At 40.2% G+C, this 23051-nt stretch overlaps 1 protein-coding gene and 2 non-coding genes across 18 annotated transcripts in view; all 3 read right to left on the bottom strand.

The window, feature by feature from the left end:
* The window catches only part of bt (projectin protein bent), a 486238-nt gene that overhangs the window by 440769 nt on the left and 22418 nt on the right, over nucleotides 1-23051 (bottom strand). The window lies entirely within an intron of this gene.
* Nucleotides 9520-9603, bottom strand: TRNAL-UAA (transfer RNA leucine (anticodon UAA)). The gene has a single exon. It is a non-coding gene; the product is annotated as a tRNA-Leu (tRNA).
* Nucleotides 12385-12468, bottom strand: TRNAL-UAA (transfer RNA leucine (anticodon UAA)). The gene has a single exon. It is a non-coding gene; the product is annotated as a tRNA-Leu (tRNA).

Below are 23051 nucleotides of genomic sequence, written 5' to 3'. Positions count from 1 at the left end.
GCCTATTGTTGTGTTGAGCTAGTGTTTGGTAGGTCTTTCAGTTCGTAATATTTCAGCTCTGTATATCCTTCTTAAGTTTCCAAGTTATCGATAAAAACCTAAGAGACCGTCACTGTTTCTTTCCACATTTGGCATCGCTTCAATTTACGTATTTCCTCTTTTCCCGGGCTGTCGCAAATAGCAGTGGAGGGAGCTGCCAACACTGACGTTTGAATTTCCACGCCCGAACATGTCAAAGCGGAAACAAACATAGAATAAATGTTTGTCCAAATGGATCTTAGTCGTGTGCTGTACGATTGTGTTGTAAAGTTGTGCTGCAAGAACTGCTATAGACTTTTATTTTGCAGGTGCTTGTGCTGTGATAGTTACTTGTGAAAACTCAGAATCGTGGCGTCAAAACATTTTCCTTCACATTGAGTTAAAAGTGACGAAGAAATTGCTCTGAGCGTATGCGTAGATATTATTTCCTGAACCAAGATAAGTTCGCTGGAATAGGATTTCAGAAGGTAAGCCAGTATGTTATTACTCACAATTTTGGAATGAATGATAGCGATACTTTGTTGTTTATTTGCTTTGAACAAGTGTTGTTTAAATTAGCAAACTTTACTTATGTTAATTGAAAACAAAGTATTTTGGTCAGTTTTGATGAGAAAAATGAGAGAGAAGGTTCCTACTTACGCGCTGGCATAAGGAACAATGCCTTGCAATCAAGGAGTCTCGGGTTTAGTCCCCGATGGAGATACATTGCACAGTGGTTCGGAACCCACTTAATACTGTAGGCCCAGTCCCGAATAGGATATAAGAGTATTGGGAGGACTTGAAACAACCTTCACAGGGGTGCCGGGTTCGAATTCCGGCCCGGGCATGGGTGTTCTTTGTGAGTGTCCCTTCATCAAATTAATCATATCATCATTCATCCTCATCTTTGCGATTAGCCAAAAAATGCAAAAAATCGAAGTAAAGTAAACCAAATCAATCAATCAACTGAAACAAACCTTGAAATACTTATGAAGTCTGACTCAGGGCACGATTTGTGATGTTATCAAAGGGTTAATGGACTCGGTTGGTATACTCTCTTCATAATCTAATAGATGTTTGCCAATAGCTCCCCCCAAAACTACTTATTAATAAGGTTTACATGAATTTAAACCTCGCATGCAGTACTGTGTATGCTTATAATTGGACGTTATTTGCTTAAAATCTAATGTTTCTATCAAACTGGGTTTAACTTGCGTATTGCTTACAATGTTAAACAAAAATCAAGGTTTCGTTGATTCAGGTTGTAAACTTCTTCCCTCAGAATGAAGAGCAGCGTGTCAGTGTTCTCAATGTTTAATGAACATGTATTTTTATATGTAGTTATGTGTTTGTAAATTTACCTGAACTGAAATTATACATATATTAAATAATACAATTTACATATCAAGTGGGTGGGAAATAATTATCCAAGGTTGGGATATGTCACTCACAACCAGAGAATGTGATGGTTCAAGGCAGAGGAGGAAATCCTCCCATTTCTCTTTTCAAATCGCACCCAGCTCTGACTTAAATTTAGTCATCTGAGACAATAAAAACTCATGAAATATTTAAAATTTGTTACTGTGCGTTGCTGGCCTCTTTAGTAAATTGGTTATAGCATTTGTACTATTCTATCCGTTAAGTCGTTTCTCTGTCATTTTGTCTAAGTGAAATGATAAGGATGAATGATGATTCGGTGAAATGGATGATGAGGCTCTCACAATGAAACACTAGTGCCCAGGTCCAGGACTCAAACCTGAAACTATCGATGACGAGATCGTGAGTCAACCATTAACCGCTATCGACAACCGAGGCTAGCTATCGACAACCGCTGATACACGCTTTGGCATTCCGTATTTCACTGGGGGCTAGCGTTGCCCACGAGACGAGACATGTCTCGTCTCGTCTCGTGTCCCGTCTCGAAAACGAGACGAGACACGAGACGGGACAAGCGTTTCAAAATTCGAGACGAGACGAGACGAGACTGACCACCTGTCTCGTCTCGTTTTCGAGACGAGACACGGGACGGGACGAGACGGCTCGTGAAAAGTCTCGTCTCGTCTCGAAAGTCTCGAAAAAAAATACAAACAAAATAATTAATCAGTTGCGAATATTTATTTACTCCGAGTAAAGGATATTCTTTGGAAACCCAAATCAGCGTCTATTACATAAAAAAAGGCTATCTTATTTAGTTTTTATACTCTTCCGAAATCCAGTATTACTTCCATTTTTCAATGTATTCAAGCTTAGTAAATTTAAGCTGTAATAGTACTCCAGATAGAAGTACTTTGATAAAATACCGATTCAGATATCTATCTGTATAAAAATATTTTTTTTGAATGGAAAATTTATGAAAAATATTGTAAACGTTATGAAAATTGCGGGCTTTGTTTGCTTTTCCATAGTAACGAAATTTATTATTTGTTTATCCTTAAAACAGCTTAAATATATTTAACGCCTTTAAAGTAAAAACTACTGCTATAACGCGCAGGGTGGTATTTGAAGGGGGTAAGGGGGGATCTCCCCCCTCTTGGTACTTGTATCCACCCTCTGGTTTAAACATTTTTATCCATGGGGGGAAATTTTATATTTCATAAAGCCATTACCTCATGCTGTCCGTAGACAGTCAGTAGAATTTCCCCCCACTGAAAATTTCTTAAATACCACACTGAACAGTTAAGCGAGACATACAATAGTTGTTATCTTCACAACACGATTATTCCCGCACAAGGAATAAGGAATATTCCGCATAAAATCGTGCCATCTAAGGAACGGACCTAAAGCAATTTTTGTAGTCTTCTCATGGAAGGAAGTGATGTGATTTTTTACATGTAACATCTCGAAAGTTACATCCCTTGCTAATGGTAATATTTCCCCATCCAAACCCCCTCGCGGTCAGTAATCATTTTCTCTAGGTATCTCTCACCTTTTAACTTTTTATTAAGCATTCTGTTTGTTTAAACATGAAATTTTCCAGCGGAGGGAGAATTCCCTCCCTTCAAAATAATCGGCGAAACGGGAATTCCCCTTTCGCCGAAATTTTTACTTGGATGGGAAATATGATATAATGCGCCTCTGGGTAATTGGGCGAAACGGGATTCGGCAAAAAGGGAATACATGGAAGCTAAAATTGGAGGAATAAAACACATGAATTCTATGAGGAAATGTAATCAATTTGTTGCATAACTTCCCTGGGTGATCGTTATCCTCTCCTGCTTGTCGCGGTGCTTCGGCACGAAGAATTGCATTTATTACTGTTAATTCGTTCGCAAGCGACACTTCTCGCTTTTCGCCTGTCCTGTGTTGTTTGTCGCATAGGTCAGACCGAAGTAAGAAGTGACCAGACCAAAGTAACAACCTATGTCAATTTCCGAACCTAAGTAGCACGACCAGCTGCACGTGTCGCTGAAAAAAGGTAATTTTTATCACTGCCCATATCAACATCTCATTTCTAATTAATTTCTTGCGTCAGTTAAGCATTCTCTTATTTCTCCATATTTCTGGATGTTCCAACATTTCTTCGATTCTTTAGCAAGCTCTTTCGAGTTATTTCTGTAAGATTCCCCCTCGTAAAACCTAATTCGCCACACGATGCCCGTAACGAATTTGCCCAGACTATAGCCTCCTGTTGCAGGTATCTTTACTTGAAAAATCCTGAAATTTCCTTAACAACTGCTACCCCAAGGGCTTCCTTCCATTCATCCTTGCACCAAACGATGTGGAGGTAGCCACTGCCATTGTTTATTGTAGGTCCTCTTCCAGCCTTATTGGGGACAATCGTAATAAAATTCTCGCCAGCACAAACAGTTCATTCATTGCGACCCCTCTTCTCAAAATCAACAGCTCCATTCTCAGAACTGGTTGCAAACTAAAGATTTCGCACCAAAAACCTGGTAATAGGACGTAAAGAACCTATATTGCCTGAAGTCAAAGGAGTAAAAAGCGACATGCAAGAGGCATGCCACTTGGAAATGAACCCTTAGTAATAAATATAACCTTCAGAACCGAAGCGACATGACGAGCGGGACGTGTCGCTTTCGTGTCGCTCGGACTTGACAGTTTTCTAATGTAGTGCATCGTGTCTCCTCTGTCCATTGGTAGCGCATGCGTGAGGAAAGCCTGCTTAGAGACTAAAGGAGCTTGTGTCGCTTGTCGCCTGTCAATTCGGTGCGAAACCCTTGTGTCGCTTGGGGATTCCACCGATCGAACGCAGGCTTGCACGGCGTCTCATGCCGCCACGGTGTGCAATACTGCTGTTGATGGGCTAGTTCCCAAGCAGCATGTGTCGCGTGTCGCTTCGGTTTGAACTCTCCCTTACATGAAACCTTGCAACCGAAGCGACGCAACAAACTGTTCGGGGTCGATTGTCGCTTGCGTGTTGAACGGATTAGACCGTTTTCTGAATACCGTGCGTCATGTTGCCTCGGACTGTGAATGCTTGCTAATAAACTGAAGTTGCCTTTGTCACTTCGTTCTGAACGCTCACTCAAGGGAGCTTGCAGACCAAAGTGACACGCGACAGGCGAGAAGCGACAAGCAACCGCTTGGAATCGAACACTCAGTAAATGTGACCACCCGAACCGAAGTAACACGACAAGGTGTTCGTGTTCTTTATCTCTGAAACTTAATATCGTGCATAGTGTAGCCTCGGTCTGTTAATTGGTAGTGCATACTATGGGGTGAATATTTGCCTATATACGGAAGGGGCTCGTGTTGATCGTAACTTCGGTGCAAACTCCCCATACGGCTTGTCGCCTGTCGCTTGTTGCTTCGGTCTGAAAGCTCCCTTAGTGTACGATGGATAAAAGAGTTGATTGAAGGCAGAAAAACAACAAAGTAGATTTCATTCTCTACCTATTGGTAATTAACAAACATTAAATACTAGATCATTGCCCGTCGTTGCTCGGGTATTTATTTATTTATCCCAATCTTCTATTAAACAGGAAAACATTGTATTCTAACTATAGTGTAAAATGACCTTGGAGTTGAACGGCATTGGGAGTGTCACTATTCATCTTAGCAACCCCAAAAACTATGGATTTCACACTAATATCGGTCGTTTTACATGTCACCCCCTTTCCATCCCCACCCCTAGGGGTGCCAGAGGTGTCTTGGAGTTGAACGACATTGGGAGTGTAACTATTCATCTTAGCGACCCCGAAAACTATGGATTCCACACTAATATCGGTCGTTTTCGATTATTTTTACATGTCACCCCCTCCCCCTCCCCACCCCCACCTCCAGGGCTGTCTTACCCCCACAGTATTTCTTTCGAGATTGCAAGTGTTACGCGTACCAAGTTTGGTTGAAATCGGTCCAGGCGTTCGAGAGTTATGCCGGAACAAACACACACACACACAAACATACATCAATTTTTATATATTACATTAATGTCCTTATGGTTAACGAACCTAATTTATTCTCACTATACAGTAAACAAAATATTTTAAGGTTTTACCCCTTTCGGGAATAATATTTTGTGATGGCTTCCAGTTTTAACTTTTGTTGGCATAATATCCTGCATTACTTTTACGAGACGAGACAAAACGAGACGGGACGAGACGAGACGAGACAAACGTATATTTTCGAGACGAGACACGAGACGAAACGGCATTTTCACGAGACGGGACGAGACACACCAAAGTCTAGTCTCGTCTCGTTTCGTGGGCAACACTACTGGGGGCGCACCAAAGCTTTCACCTGTGGCATTCAAACCCGTGTGACGAGACGAGAGTAAACGAAACACCATTGGAAATTGAGGCAGCTTAATAGCTGTTAGGAATTTGACAACTTTCGCACAATTAAATCGGAAGTCAGCTTTTCGGCAACAATTCGTAAATGGTGGGAATACATTTATTGATTGGTTGATTTTCTTGATTTTACTCCGCATTCCTGCCACTTTTGGCTAATCACAAAGATGAAGATGAGTGATGATATTATGAATGTGATGAAGGGATACTCACGAAGAACACCCATGCCCAGGCCAGGATTCGAACCCGGTACCCAGGTACCATCCTTTTAAGTTAGGGGAAAACCTGAATGTGCAAAACTTCACCTATCTTTCGCTGTATGAATTTTGAAGCAGGTAGCACGAAAATAAGTCTTCGAAAATAACAAGACACTTTTCTTATTCCATCGTTTGGATTTCAAGAGTTCAGTTCGCACATTATGTATAGTATACCTGACATTTTACTCTGAAATAAATGTTTCCAGTGCCGAAGGATCATATTCCGACCCATTCATATTACTGGAATGTTGCAATGTCCGTACATTACACAGACTTAATTGGTAATTACGACGTGCGTGGGACTTATTTCATACATGGGGGTGGGTGTTATATATCTCATTAATATTATTAACATTCAATGTTTATGATTTCTTGAAAGGTACTTACTTGTTCAATAATTATGTTTAGATGTGAATGTGACTATAAATGGAAAATGTATTGCTCCAAGTATATTGTTTGCATATTAATATTAAACCATTTCTTTATTTGGACCAATACCGTTATATCGATCAATTTATATTGAAATATTTAAACGATAAAAGTAATGACAATATACAAATCTTTTCTTATATTTTTTAACTACAACCTTCATACTCGAGTTGAGACAGACGAAATTGAAATTCGAGTTTGGAAACTGAGTCTAGACCGTGAACGAGAAAAGAGTTTGGAACTCGAGACGAGACTAAAAACGTGCGCGCAGAATATAGTTCCGCTGCAATACTGCCGATTTTCTCAATGTCTGTGATATGAACATCGCGACGGTTGAGGCAACACTGGCACAGGAGATGCTGAGCGTCGTTTCTGCGTGGATTAATACAGAAAACCTGCTGCAAACTTAACCTGTCGCGGGGCTTAGATGAGGTTGTGCTAAGTCTCCTCTCGTCTCATCCTGGCACTCGTCACGTTTTGCTTTATTTCTACTTTTGTTATTTTTCACGATGAGAATAAACCGATGAAATAGAACCTGGGCCCTCAGGCTTTTTAGTGAGTTAATATTTAGTCTCATTAACTAACCACTGAGGGCGGACCGTTACATTTTGAGACGACATCCCTTTCACCTATAATAAGTTATTCAATACAGGTTTAACTTTTCTCGTAAGGGATCTCAAATAAGCGTCGATTTTTCCCTATTTGTATAATACTTCCAAAAAGTATTTTTCCAATACCATCTATTGTAGACGCCTCTTTTCAATTTAGTCCTATACGTACTTTGCAAATTTAGCAAGGACTTATTTTGAACAGGACTCATTTTCCAGGAATATATCAAAACTGGCCAAGCCGAGGAACTTTCCAACCTGTTAGTGAAACTGAATGAAGATAAAAAGCTGAAGCTCCCCCCCCCCCCACCCCGCCCCCTGACAGATGAGGCACTAAAATGTATCTCAAGTCCTACGTTTTCATAAATGTAGTACCTTGTTTTCATGTTCGTGTACGCTGATACCAAATACAGCAAGTGAACGATAGCCAAGGACTCAGAAGAATTCATTTCCTGCTCGTTAATATATTTTCTGGTTTGCTAATACCTATTCAACTACAGAAGTTGTCCTTATTTCGGACTTCGGCCACATAAAACTTTAATTTTATTGATTTAGATATTTCAATGTATGTATACATGCAATAATTTCTAGCTTCTCTGGTTTCTGGATCTTGCAGCAAAGCCGCTTTTCTTTCTCCCTATGTTAATTGTTGCTGACTGGGACTCGACTTCTGTGGACACAGCCTTGCTGGGGGAGTGCGGGGTCTCACTCATCGTACCCAAGTTCAAGTCCACTCGTATTCTGACGTCATTGCGGTATGCCTTCGTTGTTATGTTTGGCTTGTTAGGTTTAGTTCTCTTAGTATAAATACAATGCAATATTTTGGGGATTGATCAAAAAGTTATTATTTTTGCTAAGATAACGGGTGTACGGTATGGGATTCGGATGTGAAATTTATAATCACGACGTTCGGAACTGAAAGAATTCGCCATTTACCGACTAGGTCTGAAAATTTTGGGGACGGGAAATATTTTAATTTTATCGACACGGTGAAAATCTCGAATTCTACAAACACCCTCCCCCCCCCTCAAGTGATTGCTTTTTGCACTTCTGGAATAAAAACTGTCAATTTCAAGAAATTTCAGACACTAGTGCAAAAAATACCAAGAATTAATTACGATCCTTTAGACTTTCTAGACTGTTCGGGATCCCCAAAATTCTGGAAATTACTTCCCGAAGTCGGAATGTGACCACGACAATTCACGCGCCGTCAATTTGAATTACTTTTCTATTTTTGACAGTACCGCTCGACAGGTATAGGAGAGAATATTGATATCTGTTTATTATGTGTGCCATCGTGAAAAAAACACAAAAAGACAATGAACTATTCATAAACAATTTACTGACGCTTATAGAAGTATTTTCAATTCAATTTTATGATTTGTAAAATAATAATAATAACATCAGACTGAAAAATATGTTTTACGACTGAAGGGCAACATGTGAAATCGAACTCTGCCCCCGCTCCCCTGAGGAAAAAACCTGCGGGTGCCCTTTGACCCCCTCCCCTTGATTACAAGGCGTCTAGTGTTACCCCTATGCACGAACAACATAGTATAAACAATGCATGCAGCGGGTCAGCTTACAAACTTTCACAGCGTATTGGATCCTTTAATGCAAACGATTTTTCTTAGTAACTTCTTCTGCTTGACGCCTCGTTTCGACACTACGAACCCCCGGAAACGTAATTTTATCCTGAATATATGCAACCACTCCTCACACACATTCTCGCGCTAGAACGCCAGGGGTCCCGGGTTCGAATCCTGGCCTGTTTGTGAGTGTCTATTCATCAATTTCATCATATCATCACTCATCCCATCTTCGCAAATTAGCCAGAAGTGCCCCAAAAAGCGAAGTAAAATAAACCAAATCAAACTCTCATACATTCACAATTGCCACAAATTAATTAACTTTGCAATCACGACCAACAAAATGCATGACTTGTCTGTAAATAATCAGGAAGATGTCCACTTGGTATATTTGAAGAAGTCGCATAATAAAGTAAATTGGCTTTAGATGAATTTTTCAGATACATTATTAAGGTTTCGAACGAGAACGAGAGGGTCTGGTCTCATTCTTTTGAGTTCGTGTTTTAAGTCCACTTTATGCACAGTAAGGCTAATCGGGACTGGGCCTACAGTTTTAAAGTGGAATCCGAACCACTTGTGCCTCCACCGGGTATCGAACCCGGGACCCCTTGATTACAAGGCAATGACGCTACCACTGCGCCATAGGGGAAGCCCACTCATTCTTTTCTTTAGTAATACTAGGCCAAAGGGGGAGGGGGATTATGATCACCACAATCTTCCCCTGGACACGCCACTGACGGTCTCAATAAGTCGTAATCTTTATTTATTACTAAATAGTACTGTTTCACACATATCACAATTACCAGCCACCGTTGGTAACAGATATTTCGCATAAAAAAGTTTTAACACAAGAAAATGAAAACTATTCTGTCAGGTGTGGGGTTCGAACCCACGCTCCCTCTCGGGAACCAGAACTTAAGTCTGGCGCCTTAGACCGCTCGGCCAACCTGACAACTGTGAATCTTATCTTTCTAACTGATACTTGTTTCCTTGACTTTAAAGTTTGTAGACTTCTTGCTTCGAATTAATTTGTTCTTTTTGGTAATAATCTGATATTCCCCGGACAGATTTCTTCATTTTACAGAAGAAACTACTTACGGTAATAAGTTCCTGTAGCATTGTCTAATATCTGGAAGGTGTTTTGTGTAATGTAACGGATTTTTTCAAATTTAAAAGTTTGGGGGCAGTTGACTCCGGCCAATTTCTAACATGCCTTTAACAGGGACTCTATAGATAAAGCCGGAGCGGAGCGGAGGCGGGGCCGCGTTAGCGGTTGGGGGCGGTAGGTCAATTACCCCAGGGGCGGAGCCCGGAATCGGTGGGAAATTTGGACTCAAAAATTTCAAACAAAATTTTTTTTTTGTTTAAATTTCCCACCTATTCCGGGACGAAAAACGTGAATACACCTTAAAGAATGTTCCGCGAAGCAGATAGGTAAGTACAAATGTCAAAAATTGACAAAACGAAGAAGTTATAGGTGTCCGGGGAATATCAGATTTTTACCGTTGTTAATTTTACATGTATTCAATTGTTCGGTACGTTGGTTGTTGTATCATGAGAATTGGAACTGCTGACGTTTGGTCACCAATCAGGAAAGATTGACAGGAAGCAGCACAAAAAAACTCGCTTCTGGCATTAGTACGAGTGCTATTCTAATTAACATTCACATTTACAAAGCAACATGCATTGGCCTTATATAATTAAATGTGCAAACTAGCAAAGACGTAGATGACTCAATGTCAGTGTAGCCAGCCACAATCTCAGACCACAAATTTCATTATCAAGGTGCGTGGAGATCTGCAGCCAGGGGCTCGTCAAGTATATGAGCGACGCTCGCTGAGCAAGATTTTCTCTTGCTGAGCAGACAGATCAATTTACTTGACGCTGTTTGCTCATTGATCAAAATATCAGTGCCTTTGAATAATCTGTGTGATCAATGTGGCTGCGTCGAGTGGACAAGATTTCGGTGTTTGAAAAGCTGTTAATTATGGAAGGAAATATAATAGTTGATGTGAACAAAACTGTCGAAATTTTCATTTTCACACCCTTGCACAACTTTCCAAAAGTACGGTGTATATTTATATTTATTATTTGGAATAAACAACACTTTCATTTTAATACAATTACAAAAACTGGAATATTACATCACCTTCTGTTACTTGAACTTCCTCTCTAATTAGGCTATATCGCAAGCCATTCATCATAAATATTTCCTCATTGGTCTCCACTAGGGGTGTGCGGGATCCCGAAAAGTCCGGACCGGGATCGGGGGAAAAAATTTCTCGTCCCGATCCCGACTTCGGGAAATGACTTCCCGACTTTTTGGGATCCTGAGCAGTCGGGAAATACCGAATGGTCATTTTAAAAAGTCGTTAATTCTCGACGTTTTCTGCATTGTAAATGTCTGGAACTTAGCGGAAATTGTTAGTTTTTGTACCAGAAATGCAAAAACAATCACTTAAGGTGAAAATGACGTGTAGAACTCGAGATTTCAAGAGCTTCTGGAAATTTCGAACATTTTCCGTTCCGAAGATTTCCCGACTTGGTCGGGAAATTGTGAATTTTTCCCGTCCCGAATGTCGGGATTTAAAAAAATTTCCCGTCCCGACCCAAAAATCTTTTTTCCGCACACTCCTAGTCGCCACGCCACTCGCGGCTCGCCACCCCGCCATCCTCATACAGTTTTCCTCTTCTTCCCTTTGCCTCACGAGATCGAAACACTAAAACGCTATATTCTGTGGCTCAAACCTGTGGCGAGCAAGGTTCAAGTTCGCTCATTGATCAAGTGAGCACCACTCGCGGAGCAACGCCTATTTGGCCGTCAAGTAGCTGAGCGCTCACATACGTGACGAACCTGGTCGGCCCAACCAACCTCACTTACGCTCACTCACTCGGAGCTCCCCAATGGATGGTGGGTTGCCACCGGCCCTATACACAGGCCGAAAATACCCGGGATCGAACCCATACCGTCCCGCAGCCGCCGTCCAAAGCAAGGTGGCTTAAACCGCACGGCCACGGAGAAGGACTTATTATCATTATGGTCATACAAAATATAAATTTGCGGAAATATCGGGTAGAGTGAATAAAATAGTTACAAAAAGCAGAAAAGTTGTTTTTATTGTAAATAACAGAAATAAAATTCAGTTGACAGTATTGGAACATAATAATAGAAGTAAAAACTGAGATGGAAAAAAATGGGTGTAAATAAAAGATTTTCACTCTTCTTAGAAAAGTCTCCCCAAAGAATATAATAATAATAATATAATAAAAGTGGAATAGAAATTTGTTTATTTTTATGAGTTTATGATACTTATTATTCTATAATGACCAGGGGACAGTAACGTGTCCAGAATTTTCGAAAGGCGGTATGTAGCCTATTGTACTTTTTTGTTAGTCAGGTCCTCATCCTGCCTTTTATGCTCATTTTTAGGAATGAGAGGCAAATTGAGGGTATGACCCCCACGAACCCCCCCCCCCGGACACGCCACTGATGTATATCTACATAAATTCAACGTTATAATTGGCTTTCCAGTATCGCAGAAACACAAGTCTATTCTTGAGTAAAATCAATCCAATCCAGTTTCGTTAGGTCGGTTTCAATAAATCGAAATTTTTATTTATTGGTAAATAGTGCTGTTTCACAAAAAATCATAATTACCAGCCACCGCTGAAAACAGCAGATACTTCGCATAAAAATTATAAACCATAAATAATAAGAAAACGAAAACTAACCTGTCAGGTGTGGGGTTCGAACCCACGCTCCCTCTCGGGAACCAGAACTTAAGTCTGGCGCCTTAGACCGCTCGGCCAACCTGACAACTACTCAAGTTAGCTTTCTAACTTGTACTTGTTTCCTTCACTTCAAGGTTTGTAGACTATATTTTGTTTATAGGTGCAAGTAAAAAGTTTACCCATCCTGATTAAATAAAACAGTGGCATATTGCAAAACAGATTATTTTCAACTTCTAGCCGACTTTCACTAAGGGAACCACACTCATTGAAATATTTCATGATTCCTTTAGTGTCAATATTATCAAGTTTCTCCTTATGCACTTGACACAGAATTACAGAGTTAAGACGCTTTTTGGTCATTGTACTTTGTAAATAATTCTTGAAAGCGATGCAAAGCACAAACTACTTCCAGCCTCGCAAGAAGAATACAGCATCAAAAGCTAGCGCACTAGTCTTTCTGCTGATCTTAAATAGTTGTCCTAACTATGCACCATGAACATGGAATATCTATAGCATTAGCATCGTTTATAAATATTTTACGAACTTGCAAATGAGAATAATATCATAATAAATTAAAAACTGATATATGTTTCGTTATTCATTTTACCATCCTAGTTCGATAAATAGTTCAATTTACAAAATTAATGTTCCACCAAATTGTTATCATATTGTTATATCCACAAAGTATTTTTAGTTCTCTGAAATAGGAACAGGATTAAGCCACTTAAATGCCGTTTTCAGACGCGAAACCATGCTCCTTGTCAGTGTCACCCGGAGCAAAGACAATTCCTCTCTTTTATTGTAGTTATTCTTCCTATCCCATGCACGTGTAGAACTACATTTCGGGATGGGTCCGAGCCAAGTATTTTACATGTAATAATAATGATGACAATAACGTTTAATTAATAGGTTGATAAGATCAATGTGTCGTCTAATGAGTCGATTAAGTTTCATATAAGAGTTTGTTACCGCTTACACTTTTCGGTTTCTTCTTTCGTTTTTCTTGTCTTCGTTCTCCTTTTCTCATCGCTGAGCTCAAGAACATCCACCCACCACAATTCACTGCTACATAATGAACGAAGGCGATCAATTCGTTTTCTCATTCCTTTCATTTGTCTCTTTCGAAGGCAACTGATAACCAAATCATTCCAAATTTTAGCGTCTCGGAAGTTCATAACGAGGTAACCGATACAAAACGCCGACAGGCAACAATGGAAGATCAAAGTAGCTTACATTCGTGTAGAAAACAAAGACACCTGCCTATTTTAAGATGGACTGACTCACCCAAGAATACGAGCACTAAAGTATTCCCATGCTACTTCCTCTATTCTCGCACATTCTTGTTTTCCTTAATTAACTTTGTGCTTTTTTAATAAATACTGAGATAGCGTAAAACGCATACTTCAGAGCAGAATCCTGCTTAATTTCCCACAGTCTCCTGAAATAATTTATGGAATTCCCATCACACAAATAATATTTTGTAACAAAATAAAATCGTGTTGTAAGTTATAAATTGGACCCCTTATAGGGGGGCCCAAACGAGAACTGGGGGGGGTGGCCTCCCGGTTTCGGCGCTCCTGCTCACTGCCGTTGTTAGTGTACTGAACCTTATTCTTAGCAGTTTCTCTGTTTGACCAACCTTCATTAATGCGAGCAACGCGTCCTACACCCCCCCCCCACCGCCCAACCAAACCGATTCTAAAGGCATAAAAGGTGGTGTCTCATTTGAACTCTATCGCCGCGATCACCCACAGGTACGTAGAAAAACTAGGGCGCGGGACTTTATTCTATATATATAAAAATGGATGTATGTGTGTATATGTGTGTGTATGTTTGTTCTGGCAGAACTCTCGAATGCCTGGAGCGATTTCAACCAAACTTGGTACACGTATCACTTGCAATATGGAAAGAAATACTGTGGTGGTAAGACACCCCTGGCACCCCTAGGGGTGAGGGTGGGAAGGGTGTGACATGTACAAATAATCGAAAACGACCGATATTAGTGTGGAATCCATAGTTGTCGGAGTCCCTAAGAAGAATAGTGACACTCCCAATACCTTTCAACTCCAAGACACCCTTGGTACCCCTAGGGGTGGTGGTGGGAAGGGGGTGACATGTAAAACGACCGATATTAAAGTTTATGTCAACGTAGGATCCGAGCACTTCGAATTCTGTCGGTCGCGGGGCTTCTTGAGTCAGTTGTCAACGTGGTGCCAATGAGAGAGTTCCTTCCTGCCAACGTCGTTCATACCTGTAAGTGTTGCCACCTATGAATCGGAACTTTGTCAACTCTTCAGTCTGAGTGACAACAGATATATTGCACCGGAATATTAGCATCTTAATTGCGATATTTATCAGATAATTATTCGGGGTGGTCCCTCTGATAAAATGAAGACTAAATTTGGTAAACGATGAAAGTGCCACAATAATTCAAACACCGTTTTCCACGTTAAACTGTGCAATGTGGCATACTTTATAATGTGGTAAACGTGAAGAGTGGCCGGTAGCCTTCTAAGTAGTTCAAAGGGCGTGTAAAGAGGTCACTCGTGTGAACGTTCTTACGGGCTGATGTGCGGAACGATGCGATTTCCCAACACTTTCGCTTTTGACACTTACAACGTTTACCACTTTTAATCCTCAAATATCAATATTCTCTAAATTTTTCGAACGGACTGTGTAAAGCATTGTAATACTCCAAAAAGTGAACCTGCTCTGCAACACAAGAAAAATGCCTCATTAAGCAATCAATGTGCCTTTGTTAAGTTGTTAAGTTCAGCATTGCACAATCTTTTCAATTATGCTGATAGAATGAATCAATAAAGTTTGTTAAATGACAAAGACTCCTTACCACAAGAATATAATTATTCTTTAGTGGCTTAAATATACGTGCAACCACACATGTATGTCTTTCCAGTGACTCATTGCAAGAGTTGGCTATTGTGCTTCACTCGATAAAATAAAGTTATTGAGCGAGGCAGATTCATAATAATAATAATAATAATAATAATAATAATAATAATAATAATAATAATAACCAGTGGCTCGACAGCCCATGAAGGGCCTTGACCTATCTCCCGACTGCCAGTCTCCCTCCCACAATCCTATAAGTGTGGAGATATTCAACTGGTAATGAGGTGACGTGGGGTCAGCACGTCGAACCTCCCCCCTCCGCCGTTATAGGAGATTTTTATGACCGGGTTATGCTACTCACTCGTAGCTCCCCAATTTCCTCACGATGGTGGGTTGCCACCGGTCCTATACACAGGCCGAGAACCCAGAGACTGAATCCAGGCGGACTCGAACCCATGCCGTCCCGCAGTCGGAGCCAAAAGCACAGCGCCTTAGACTGCACGGCCAAGGAGGAAGACGAGGCAGATTCATATGAAACAAAAATAGCAAAAAATAATAATTTACCTCAAAATGACAAAATATGTATTTACTTGTTTAAATTTTTGATTCTTGGGAAGGTTTGTTACGGAATTAAGACGGGATGTAAGTCCACTTGATGCACAGTAAGGCTAATCGGCACCGGATCTACGATTTAAAGTAGGATCCGAACCACTATGTGCATTCACCGGTTATCGAACCCGGGACCCTCGATTATATGGCAAGGACGCTATCACTGCGTCATCGATGAGGCATCGTTTGTTAAGGAGGATTCTCAAAATCGGTCGTCACGAAATCGAGAAAAATAATATGCGACTCAAGAAATCGTACAGTTTGTGAAGATAATTAAATTTAACACGTTGAGTATTTTAGGCTGCCTCGGCAGTAGAATAGTTATTTGCTACGAATAATACTATTTGCCCTGAGATATGATAATCTACATAGGCATCCCTCCACCATTATACTCATTTTAGCGTGTATTGCGCTCTGATTCGGGACCACTTGTAACTGTTTGCAGATATGCAGTTTACCGCCGCACAAGCTGTCATTCTTCAGTCTGGTCACGAACTACTAGAGCTGGAAATATTGTTTGGACGCAACGGCGATACCCAACCCTGCCTGTTGATAACCTGCGAGGGGTGGAAAGGCCGCTCCCTCAATATTCCGAGAAACCTCGAAGTGCTGTCCCTACACTGAAATCCAGTATAGCGTGGAATCCATAGTTTTCGGGGCCACTGCGATGAATAGTGACACTCCCAATGCCGTTCAACTCCAAGTTCATTTTACACTACAGTTAGAATTCATTATATTCCTGTCTAATAGAAGATTGGGATAAATAAATACCAGGGCAACGCCGGACAATCAGCTAGCGTCCCATGAAACTGTAAAATATGTATGTAATTATGTCAAAAATTGAAAAATGTCATAAAAAATTAAAAACATGTCAGAATAATGCATAAATATTCTCAGTAAAGCTAAAAATATGCATAATGTTACTTTCGAATTTCTCACCCCAACAGATTCCTTCACAGGAGGTAATCTATTCACTCGCACTGCTACACACTGATACGTGTCTAGCTCAAACGACAAGTGATCTTGAAACTACTTACTTATTGTCCATAGAGTAGGGGCTGTAATGTGTCGAACGTTCTTTTTACTTTTGGCTGTTGGTTGTGAGAAGGGAGGAAAAAGGTAAAGAAATGAGAACAATTGAAACTTGTTAACTTCCAGCCCGGTAATTCTCGTGCCCACACAACAATGACAGAGAATATTTTCCCTCAATAATGTTCGCACGGCTATCAATTGTCGGCGGGAGAAAAAAAAGAGGGGTATTATTGTTCTGTAATACACTCTGTAAAGAAAAAAAATAGCGACACTTGCTCGGATGTGGTTTTCACAAGATTATGAAGTGAATTAAAACAATAAGAAAAGTAGGATTTGTTCACCAGCCGTATTTGTGAAGGAACGTTCTCGAATGAAGCGTTGCAAGGGAGCGGATATGAGGGAATGAGAGAGGCAGGAGGCATCGTCGGTCGTGTTCGTTCGATGGAAAACCTCTCGTCATGTGATGCCTCTCTCACTCCCTCCCATCATCGTAAAAGAAATGGGAGGTGGTTTTGCGAAAACGATGACATTTATCCAACACCCCAAGTTATTTTCTATTTTCATTTATTGTTTTATGTTTCAATGAAAGAGGCTCTCTCTGGTGCTACTCTGATGCTTTTGCGGTGCATTATGCAAGCGGGAAGTTTGCATCGCACGAAGCACTCATCGGCCTCCATGCAACAGAGTAGCACCACAGGGAGCCTCTTGCATTGAAACATAAAAAAACAAATGAAAATAGAAAAGAACTGGGCATGTTGGTTAATGAATCTTGTGAAAACCATATCCGAGCAAGTGCCGCTATTTTTTCTTTACAGAGTGTAGTTGGTAAGAAAATACTGCATCAGCTTTTAATTTCTTCATCCGTAATTTACTTATACTGACATCGATAATATAAACTATCCGTTGAGCTAAAGGTACGAAGAATCTATCTTCTATATATATAAAAATGGACGTATGTGTGTATGTTTGTTCCGGCATAACTCTCGAACGCCTGGAGAGATTTCAACCAAACTTGGTACACGTATCACTTGCAATCTGGAAAGAAATACTGTGGGGGTAAGACACCCCTGGCACGGAACCCCTAGGGGTTGGGGGTGGGAAGGGGGTGACATGTAAAAATAATCGAAAACGACCGATATTAGTGTGGAATCCATAGTTTTCGGGGTGGCTAAGATGAATAGTGACACTCCCAATGCCGTTCAACTCCAAGACACCCCTGGCACCCCTAGGGATGAGGGTGGGTAAGGGGTGACATGTAAAACGACCCATATTAGTGTGGAATCCATAGTTTTTTGGGCCGCTGAGATGAATAGTGACACTCGCAATGCCGTTCAACTCCAAGTTCATTTTACGTTATAGTTAGAATTCATTATATTCCTGTCTAATAGAAGATTGGGATTAATAAATACCCGGGCAACGCCGGGCAATCAGCTAATAAATTATAAAATAGCCGATTACACTAGGGAACACATTTCAACTTTTTTTCTGTATCCTGGATGAAATAACGTGTTCTTTACTAATTTCGGTGCGAGGAATTCAGAGAAAGTATCAAAGTCTGTGTATCACGTCACATTTCCGAGATATACAGGGTGGCCCAAAAGTCACGAAACCGAGATTTGGTCTTAACGTTTGTACAAAAAACGATAGACATGAACCTTGTATTAGTTATGAACTTTATCTATATGGATATTCTATAAACATTAAACACGAAAATAATTATCTGCGTGAACGTTCAGTATGGAATAAAAGCTTGTAAGGGCAAAAAAAAAAAAATATTGTACGAAGGAAAGAAAAACATGGATAAGAGACAGATATGGAGTCGCATGCAATAATTTTTTATGTGTGTCGATGGTCTCAATGGGTATTTATCGAATTGAGAAAAGAACGATACATAATTATGCATTCCATGCATAGAAAGTAAAAAAATAAAAAAAAAGGTAAAGTTCACCGTGCATATAGTACCGTGCCATAAAGGCACATTAGGGGATGTGGGAGTAATTCTGTGCATTATAGATGATTTCTGGGGTTAATTATGCCATTTAAAAAAATATGTTATTTTTTAAAAATTACAAAATGTACTGGCAACATTGGTCGTGTCTGAGTCCAGTACCAGGTGCGCCGACATCTGGCGATGTTAATTTCCAGATGAAATAAAAGATTTGAAATTTATCGTACAAAAAAGCAACCTACCTATATTTTTCTATTTAACACTATCTTTTATATTTGAAAAAACCTTCCTGGTCAGGAGAAATGTCAAATTCCACTGTGATGGATAATGATTTAGGAATTGGGAATCCCTCACTATGTGATACCGACTACAATGCGAAGAGCACATCGACATATACACATGCCTTTAATCTTCGAGAAATGGCTACGCATTACAGTACGACAAAAATAACAATCTGTCACGTGGTCCCTTGGTTCAGGCCATATACATCAAAAGTCATTGAATGAATACAATTCAACCATTCTCTTAGTGTTACAGCACAACTATGACATGTACCATGCGAGGCACATGGGCGGTCTTGATCTCCCAGTGACAATCGAAGTGCAGTCGGTACACTATCTTTACACAATCTGTGATGTTTTTACATTGCAATTTGGAGTGCATTGCTCAGAAATGTAAGAGAATGTGTTAGGGTGATATACACAGCTAAGGGGTTCTTTCAGTCGGCATAGTTTATCACAGCATAATCCACTGTGTCACTGCACAAATCAAACGCTGTAAACTGCATGTTTATTTATTACGATATATAATAATATATTTTATTGTAGCAAACAGGGTTACAATAAACCTCACATACCAACACATAAGACACGACTGAAGGTATACATGATGATTTGGCACGCAAACAGTTTGCAGTGTTGCCAGATTACAAGAAAAGCAGAATTCAGAGGTGCATACATTACCCATACTAAATATAACGTCACGCGTATCTCAAAAATGGTACGTGATGGAGAAAAGTGAGTAGCAAATCCGAAATCAGCATGCCGAAATTAGTTAAGAACACCTATTCGCTAACTGGATAAAAAATGGCTATGCAAGACAATTACGAAATTATACAGAAATAAGATGTCTTATTACGAGAAAATTGATTAAATATGTTGTAAAAACGCAAAATTGGTAAAATATGTCAAAATATGCCTTAACAAGTTCGTCTTCTTCGACTGATTTTTATCAGATATGTAAAGATCTCATCTCAGTATTCGATCTGATGCCAAATAAAAAATATGTTATAACATAAAGTTCCGGGCCCTAATAATAACTATAACTAAAAATCAATAAGAAGTCAATCAAACGAAACGACCCCCCCCCCCATTTTTATGTGAAGATATATAGAACTGGTATAAATTTTGTCCTCCCAAAAATTCCCATGACGCGGGCGCATCATAAAACCCACTTTTGGGCACCCCTGGTTCAGTACGTTGGTTGTTATATCATGAGAACTTGAACTGCTGACGTTTTGTCACCAATCAGGAAAGATTGACAGGAAGTAGCACAAAAAACTTGCTTGTGGCATTAATATGAGTGCTATTCTAATTAACATTCACATTTACACTAAGTAAAGCAACATTCATTGGCCTCGAACTTCATAAAATAGTTAAATTTGCAAACAAGCGAAGACGTAGATGACTCAATGCCAGTGTAGCCAGCCACAATCTAAGACCATAAATTTCCTTTTCAAGGTGCAAAATTTCGCTTTTTGCCTCAATTGTATCTTCCCACAAAACTCCATTAATCATTATTATTATGGTTATACAAAACATCAATTTGCGGAAATATCGGGTAGAGTGAATGAAATAGTTATAAAAAGCAGAAAAGTTGTTATTTTTATTGTAAATAACAGAAATAATATTCAGTTGACAGTATTGGAACACAATTATAGAAGTAAAAACTGAGATGGAAAAAACTGGGTGTAAATACAAGGTTTTCACTCTTCTTTGGGGAATATAATAATAATAATAATAATAATTATTATTATTATTATAAATAATAATAATAAAAGTGGAATAGAAATTTGTTTATTTTTATTAGTTTATGATCCTTATTATTTTATAATGAGCAGGGGATAGTAACGTGCGCAGGATTTTTGAAAGGGCGTGTGTATATATTTTTTGGTAGTCAGGTCCTCATCCTGCCTTTGATGTTCTTTTCTTTTTAGGAATGCCGGGCAAAAGGGCGGGGGACTATGACCCCCACGAACCCTTCCCTGGACACACCACTGCTCGTATACTCTTCTCATTTTCCAATCGGTTACATCATTAGAAATGTGTAACCCTCCCCCCTTACCCAAGTAGACATTAGCTTCCAACTTAACTAAACTTCATCATATCCATTGCTTTACACTAATATTAAACAGTTATAATTTTAACCTTCTTAAAACTTTTTCCAAGAACACACATCAAGTGAACTAACTAGTACCGCAATGTAATAGTGGTTTTAAATATTTTGAAAAATGTTAATGTTTGTAGGAACAATAAGTTTTTTTGAGTGTGTTTAGCTATTAGAAACCCCATTATCCACACCTCTATCTAGGATTGTGGGAGGGAAACTGGCAGTCGAGAGATAGGCCAAGGCCCTTCCAGGGCTGTCGAGGAATGGGTTGTTATTAGCTATTAGAAACGACATTCTTTGAATGAGAGCGTCTTGTTTCTGTCTAATTATTTGAAGGAGGGATACAAGTGGTACAAATTGCATCTATAGATTTTTAATAGATTTTAAGGGTACTTTACTCCTTTCCAAAAATTTGGGGCCCAGTTTAATCCTCCGTTCCTGCGCCATTGCTCGTTTCCATTTTTAATGTACATAGTACTTGTTAACATTACAAATGTAGGAAGGTGGTGCCAATGTTTACTGTTTCCATGCACCTTGCGCTACGAACGTCGAAAATCAGTGAACACACTTCTTCCAATATGTCAGAAACAGTATTTTAGAAGACGATAGTGTTTTTCGTAATAGTTCTGTTCTTACACCACAGAATGTTAGTTCTCTACAGGTTAAGTTTGCAGCAACTTTTCACATATATAGACCCAAACGTGCGCGTAGAATATAGTTCCGCTGCAATTCTGCCGATTTTCTCACTGTCTGTGATATGAACAGCTCGGCGGTTAAGGCAAGACTGGCACAGGAGATGCTGAGCGCTGTTCTAGCGTGGATTAATACATAACATCTGCTGCAAAGTTAACCTGTTGCGGCAAATATTCATTTTCAGTCGTACTTGCAAATTTATCTCATAGTTTATAGATCCCCTAGACAACCTGGATTGTCTGCTCAATACTGTCCTTTGCACTGACCTCCTATTTGCGTTGTCTGAGAGGCGCCGACCAAACACACTCATGTAGGGTGTGAGCCCTCGTCTCCTCTTCGCCGCATAACGTGCAGATGGCACGACCGTCCGCCCCTTGAGTTTGTGTTGCCTCCACCCCCTAGCAGGAACCAGGCGAATCCACTTCTTTGCTGGTACGTACACGTATCAATGTATCGTTTCCTCCCCCATTCCACCCACACCCCTGGCGGTTGTGCGGCGGCGAGCGTTACTTTCTCCCTACATTCTGCCATGATTTCGTCTCCCTTATAATTTGCTACATCCCAGTTTCGCACCTCCCGCCCCTCACATCTTCCCATAGTTCCTCCAGACCCATTCTGTACAGGTCGTGTCTAATCCCTCTTGCCCAGTGGCGTGCGAACCCTTCCTCAATCTGGACTCGTAGACACTGTTCTTTCAGTGAGTCTCCAGTCCCTTGTTCCAGCTTCACCCAATACTTGAAGCATCTCATCTTGGCTTCCACATCCTCCCTATGTTTTCCCATATTCCTCAGGATGCCACCCGTGTTTGCACTCGTACTGGTTCCCAGTATTTGTTGTAAAAACCGCGCTTGTATCTGATTTGCTGCTCGCTCCCCTCCCCTCCCTCATAGTTCCGCGCCGTAAAATAGGGTTCCTTTCACCGTTGCTTCATAAATTTGCTCCAGCAGTCGCTCTACCTTGCCCAGCGCATAACAAGCTTTTCCCTTTCTGCCCTCGATGCAGTGGCGGCTAGTGGTCTGGCTCTATGGATGTGCCCTTTAGTCTCTCGTCCAGAAGTGTTATACCACCCCTGTGAAATACTCGCATCCGTTTTTGCGTACATAATGATGCTTAATATATTGACAACACAAGTTTTGATCACCTTTCAC

The sequence above is a fragment of the Lepisma saccharinum genome, chromosome 2, assembly GCF_977018435.1.
Source record: "Lepisma saccharinum chromosome 2, izLepSacc3.1, whole genome shotgun sequence".
Taxonomy (NCBI): Eukaryota; Metazoa; Arthropoda; class Insecta; order Zygentoma; family Lepismatidae; genus Lepisma; species Lepisma saccharinum.
Note: the sequence above shows the minus strand (reverse complement) of the source record. Positions and strands in the feature narration are given on the sequence as shown.